The following is a 7,143-nucleotide window of genomic DNA, read 5'->3' on the forward strand; positions in this document are numbered from 1 at the left end:
AACAGTGAGATTGTGTTTCTGCTACTAAACTGTCCAACAAATTCCAGAGATTAAAGTTATATTATCCAGATACCTGTTTCCCAGAGAATAAACTGCTAATACTTAGTATGTGAAATTTGACCTGATAGAGATTTAGGGTGAAAAAGTGTTGGTAAATGCTTAAATTTTTTTTTGAGACGGAGTCTTACTCTGTCTATCTACCACCTGTGGATCCCAAGAAGCTGATTGATTCTTTAGAATGAACGGATTATGGCCGAGTAAATGATATCATGCCAAAGTTGATAGGAGACAGGCCTAACACATACATGTAACAAAAGCATTGGCAGAATATGTTGTACAACAAGAAGGAGCAAAGCTAAATGTGGAGATTGTAAGGCCATCTGTTGTTGGTGCCAGTTGGAAAGAACTTTCCAGGTTGGATTGATAACTTTAATGGACCAAGTGGTCTCTTTATTGTGGCAGGGAAAGGGATTCTTCGAACAATGCATGTCTCCAATAATGCCTTGCAGATCTTGTTCCTGTCGATGTAGTTGTCAACAAGAGTCTTGTGGCAGCCTGGCATTCCGGAGTTAATAGACCAAGAAACCTCATGTCATATAATTGTACAATAGATAACACTAATCCTTTCCACTGGGGTGAAGTTGAACACCATGTAATTTCCACTTTCAAGAGGAATCCTCTCGAACAGGCCTTCAGATGGTCCAATGTAAATCTAACCTCCAGTCACCTTTTGTATCATTACTGGATTGCTGTAAGCCATAAGGCCTCAGGATTCCTGGATGATATCTACCTCAGAATGACTGGAAGAAGCCCATGGATGATGAAAGCAATAACTCATCTTCACAAAGCTGTGATGTTACTTGAGTATTTAACAAGTAATTCTTGGGTTTGGAATACTGACAATGTCAATATGTTAATAAATCAACTAAACCTTGAAGATAAAAAGACTTTCAATATTGATGTACGGCAGTTACATTGGGCAGAATATATAGAGAACTAATGCATGGGAACTAAGAAGTACATATTGAATTAAGAAATGTCTGGCCTCCCTACAGCCAGAAAACATCTGAACAAGTTGCAGAATATACCTTATGATTTTAATACTATCCTTGTGATCCTCATCTGGCACATTTTTATTGCAAGACCACAAATGGCAAGAAACATCTGATACTTTGTGGTTAGTCTGTGTTACAAGTTTCTGTCATAGTTTCAAGCATCCAGCACTATGAGATACTGAAGACAAAGAACTCAGCATTTGAACATCTATGCATATGGTGATCTAAATGCACAAAACGTAAAATGTACTTAAGTCATTTCACCTTTTGTCAAGACATTAAACCATCTTAGATTGGAGTGTAAAGTAAATTATGGTACATTTTATGGAATATTTTAATGTTCATGCTCATAAAACCTAGTGAACACACTGTGTTATGCCAGCTCTAATCTACAATAGCTACCAAAACTATGACTTAATATTTTGAGCCCTGGAAGAAAGGGGTGGGATGAAGGCAAGAGTGGGGAAATAGGAACACTGATCAGTTTAACTGCAATTCTGGAACATAATTAAAATATGCTTTAACACATAGTGAATTTCTAATTCTAATGTTCAGTGCAATGGAAGATATTTATTTGGACAGTAATACTAGCTAAGTTGGTAGATATTTGATTCTTCAGTGTTTGATTTTTTTCATTAGTTGAAGTGGGTTTTAATTTTGTTAAAATTATAACCAAACTTTTCACATCGTCCTGTAAGTTAAATGATATCAAACATGAAAGACATATTCTTATTTTTCTTTTCTGATTAAACATCTGATGCATATCATTTTTCTATAAGCAATCAGCTGCTTTTAAAATCAGAATGCTATGTTATTCTAATGACCGTACTGGATCTGAATGGGTTTGAGAATCCACATCAACAACATATGCTACGTGTTTTGTTGATGGAAAGTGAAAACAAATTCAGTGAAACTGTTACTATCAAAAAGAATAGAAATACAGTTTTCTTGCCCACATTATGATCAAATAAAAATCCTGTGAAATTGTGTTTATTTTTTGAAGCAGGAAGATTTCTTAAGACTTTGTTGGAAGTGGGAGCATTCACCATACTTGTGTTCTCCCTCCCTGTATAGATTTTATTCATAGGACTTTAAAAAAGCTTGTGCTATCTTTCTGATGAAAACTGAAAGTGTATTATTATGGAAGAATGTATTTGTAGGTAGTAATAACATTAAGAAAATGTTCTCATGTGTAAACACATACTAATTTTGACCTTGAAAGATGAATTCCTTCAAGAAAAAATAATGCGTAAGATAATGTTTATGAAATTAAATAAAATACTTTATTTTCATACCACCTAAAGTAGCAAACTGTTGAATGAGTTTGAAGATATTTATTTTTTATGCATGTGGTTTTAGGTTTAGAAAGAAATGCATTATAGAAACAAGTAATAGCAAGAAAATTGATGTATATTTTGAGGATACATTAAAATTCCCTTTTAATCAAAATAGTTAACTCTACCTACTGTTTTAACATACACTTGGTTTAACAGTTTGTTCATCATAACACTTCTAATTAAGTTGATCAAGTTGTACTGTATTAAATAATCAGCAATGTATCTGGAGTATGTTTAAAGAGAACAGTTCACAATACAAAAAGTTACACGGAACTTTACATCTTAAGTTTCTTGTCAATTTAAATGCAATGTATAAGAAGTCTATTTTGCTATTGTGAAAAAACTAAATGTGGAGGAAATCACCTACTTTTCTGCAGGTGTATAATCTTGAAAAGGAAAAATGCTTCCATGCTGAAGCCAGACTTTCTGTAGTAAAACTCTTAAATATTATTTTAAAATAAATATGTATATAAATATCTCTATATTCTTTGGAATGATACTAAAGTCTCTGGCCTTGGACCTACTTTATATAAAGGTATAAGATACCATGGCAATGTCTGAAATTGAATAAATAATGAGGCCCTTGATTTAAAGTGGCCCACATGATATACATCGAGTACTCCATCTCTCCAAATGTATTTCCATAATGTGTTGAAAACATGCTAACATTTGCATGATTTTTGTATTTCTGCCGAATAGACTTAGAATCAGGTGAATCGTCTTTGTGTCTTGCAAAAGAGTTGGGGACAGCTTGGGCAGGCCTATGAAGTACATAGTGAGTGTATGTCTTCTGAAATGTCTTATTGTTCTTGTAATCTAACTTAAAGAAATGTTAACTGGGAGGGTGCTGAGGCCACTGCATTAATTCTGTGTGTTTAGAATTCTGTTGTCAAAAGTAAACTAATGAATAAATTAGTTTGTCTTTCTGGAATTTAAAGTTCTAAAATTAGTATAAAGAGTATATAGATCATTAATCCCCACCAACTAGACTTTGAACTTAAGTCAAACTTGAACATTTGAGAAATCATTTGTGTCATTTACTAGACATGATTTTTAGTTCTGTTTGATTACGTTTTCTACACAAACTCATTATTTAACAGAATAGCCTACTAAATTAAATGTTTCTTACTTCATTTAACTCATTTGATTAAACTGCATTCTAAAACATTCGGAGTTTTTCCCCCTATTCACCCTTAATCCTGGCATATGCATTTGTAAATTGTGATGTCATTGGGACTATATTTAAATTTGATTTGGCAACATTAACATGTCCTAAGACTCAGTGCAGAGAAGCATGCCAGTATGTCCTTTGACTTAAGGATGGCATAAAATAATCATTTTTGAACCTGTGTAATAAAGCTTGAAAGCAGGGAAAATAATTTCCTTTTCCCCCTTTTTTGTGCTGTCTGTAGGAACTGATTTGGAATTTTTTTATGTTTTTTGTTTGTTTTAAAAGTAAATTGATAATCTTTTATAAGAAGTAAATAGAAATATTATTGGTGTCTTTGATTGTAAAGCAAAAAGTAATAAATGAATCCCTGTATTTCCATTATTTATTGTATTTTTATGTTCTGAAAATTATCCACGAAACCATATGGATAGGATTACAGGAAGCAGTCCTTACTTAAACTTCTTGTCTGTTTTGGGTGTACTTGTTAATTCCTATGTCCTAATTTTATTTAATTCTGTGTTGTTCACACGGCATTTTAGGGGAAGCATACGGGCAGGATGAACACTTTCTGTTAAAGTGTTATTTTTATGTATTACCTGGAATGAGGCAGGTATTTTTCTGTTTCCTAAAAACAGTAACCAACAGACCTCCAGGGTGTCGTTAGGTTCCAGCTGCTGTCCTCCACATTGAATGAAATCCTGTTAATTTATAGGTATATTTGTAGTAATTCATATGTCTATTAAGTAAGTCTAAGAGATAATTCATTAGTAATAGAAATTAACCGAACCCTTTTGGAGCAGGAGAGCGTACCAGACAGGGGTCAGGTAAGTGTCAAGGGCCTTCTGAGCATGCTCTTCTAGGCTGACTGCCAGCCCTGACTTGAAACCATTAGCACTGACTTGCTCTGTTTAGAGAAAATCTTTCCAAACTTTTGCAGGATAAACTAGAAAAAGGAATATATGCCACGTAACTGGATTACACAAGGGAGTTAATTAATAGTCTCTCTCATAAAAGATATATGAAATATTTTCTTGTTGAATTAATATTTTTGGTCTTGAAGCATTTTCTTGTGGTAGAATGTATTTGTCTTTTTTCCTGGTGTTACCCTCTTAGCATATATCTTTGCTACCCTTAAGATCTTTTTAAACAAGTCATCTTTGTCAGTTAAGCATAGTTGTGCAAAAATTGTTAAATAATTCCTTTGATTTGTCTTTATTAAATAAAAAATTTGAGAAAAAATATATTAATCAGGGAAGTATTTATTACAATAATTAATCTAATATAGTTGCTGTTATTTAAATATAGTATTTTAGAGGCCATTTTATTTACAAACTATGCAGAGAGCAAAACATGAAAAAAGGGAGCATTAACATAACATTTTTCAATAAATTTATTACATCTTTGCCCAAGATGTTTTAAAAAAATAACTGGTAAATAATGTAAAGTAATGATATAGAAGTTAAGAAGAAATTATTTAGGCAGATAGGGTAAGGAAGTTCTTGGTAAGGTTTTCCTTTTAATGAAAAGCGGCCCCCAAATCATTTTATTTTCTAAGAGCAGCCAGTAAAATCAAGCTGCAGACACAGACAAGCAAGCTGGAAGTTTGCATGGGCGAATGCCGGCAGTGGTGCCAACTTAGGAAAAGGCTGCCTGGAACGAGGCATATTCAAAATGGTGGTTCCGTCTTCCCTTTTCTTTGCCAGCCACGTGTACAGTAAGATGCTGACAACATGGTGCCAGCCAACTGGAAAGTCATTTTGCATAATAAGATTATGCAAGATTATTATGTCACACCTGGTCCAACCAATCTGTGGGCCTTAAGTAAATCAGAATCTGCCTCCTCAAGCCTACCTATAAAATCTGGTGCACTCTGCAGTGGGCCAGATTTCCCTTTCGTGGGCCCCTCTGTCTTCTGAGGGAGAGCTGTTCTCCTTTCTCTTTCTTTTGCCTATTAAACCTCCTCTCCTAAACTCACTCCTTGTGTGTGTCCATTTCTTTTATCTTCTTGGCGCGAGATGACAAACTCCAAATATTTACCCTCCATAAAGAGCATCCTCACATGCAAAAATATTTCCTAATTGTATCAAGATAAGGATATAATCATCACTTCAGTGCATGCCTCAGACTACAAAATATATTTTTAAATGCTACATTTGTTTATAATGCAGTCTTTCTCTAACATTTTAAACATATTCAATAACCTATATTTAATTTTAAGGAAATGCGTATTTCTTTAATGTGCAATTCTTATAAAAGGATAAATTAGATACAGAAGGAGCATCAATTTACACTTGTCCTTACATGTATAATTCTTTGAAATAAAGTGTCAAATCGATTTTAGGTAGCAGGAATGTATAAACTTCAAAATTGTGTTTCACATGCTGGTCTGGTAAATGTAAAATGTATATTAAACACGTGTTTTAGATTATGAAAGACTAGAACATCATGCCATCTACAGACAAGTAAATACTTGTAAATATTTCTAAACTGATGATAGCCTGCTACACAAAATAAGCATCAGTAGAAAGATAATTTTGTGCAACAATGGGCTTCATTGCAGATCTTGAGTTTGCATTTTCAGTTAAAAATATGTTTTGTTACAGTCCTAATTATAATTTCTCTGGAAGTTGTAATGAATTATGATTTAGTAGTCAGAATGTCTTTCAGTGTATGTATGGAGGATAGTGGAAAGTATATAAATCCAGAAGTAGTATAATTAAAAGGGTAATGCCTACAATGGTAATACATGAATATTTACAGGAATTTTCTTCACTAAATCTGATATGTGAAAAATATATGTAAAATTACTTTTTATTGGCTTTCTTATATTACAAAAAAATACTCAGTAAGTGTTAGTTATTATTTTTAAGGCAACATTTATTTTTAATTGCAAATATTTTCATTACAATCAATAGAAAAATGCACTGATAAAGATGAAGAATACACACAGAAAAAAATAAATATATAATTCCTTAGAATAATTTTATTTTCTCTTACTGGAGTTGACTCAGTGACAAAAATATTTTATTCATTTTAACTAGTAGGCATCATAAGAGTTATTGCAATATATTTTCCTTTTTGTGTTGCCAGTAAATATATTTTTGTTGATTTTGTTTGCAAAGCACCAAGAAAATATGTGATAATTTTTCATAAAATATTTTAAATAAACAAGTTATTTCTATAAAGAACACATGCAAAAAGTAAGCTGATAATTTCTGGTTGAATACCAAGATGAGTAAAAATGTACAATATTGTGCATATTCTTTCATTAATTTTCAATCGTTCTGAAAGTATGAAAATATTGTCTAAATTGCCCTATTTGCTCAAGAACTACGGAACTTTTAATTACATATTTGTCATATGAAAATAAATGTACATGTGAGGAAAAGATCTGAAGAATGTACCAAAATGTATGAGTTGCAGAGAAATACACTGTTGTTTCCATAGTAACAGCACGTTCAGCCAGTTGTAGCACCATGGTAACTACGAGAGGAAAAAATATGGAGGACATTAAAAATATAAATTTACAAAATTAAAAGATTCATTTTGGTAAAGTTGGCACCTGACTATAAAAACCCAC

The 7,143-nt window shown here is 32.6% G+C and overlaps 1 pseudogene; it reads left to right on the plus strand.

The window, feature by feature from the left end:
* Positions 1–1,237, plus strand: part of LOC116467508 (fatty acyl-CoA reductase 1-like) — a 59,678-nt pseudogene extending 58,441 nt beyond the window's left edge.
* The last annotated feature ends 5,906 nt before the right edge of the window (positions 1,238–7,143 follow it).

The sequence above is a fragment of the Hylobates moloch genome, unplaced genomic scaffold (genome assembly GCF_009828535.3).
Source record: "Hylobates moloch isolate HMO894 unplaced genomic scaffold, HMol_V3 SCAFFOLD_4, whole genome shotgun sequence".
Classification (NCBI taxonomy): Eukaryota; Metazoa; Chordata; class Mammalia; order Primates; family Hylobatidae; genus Hylobates; species Hylobates moloch.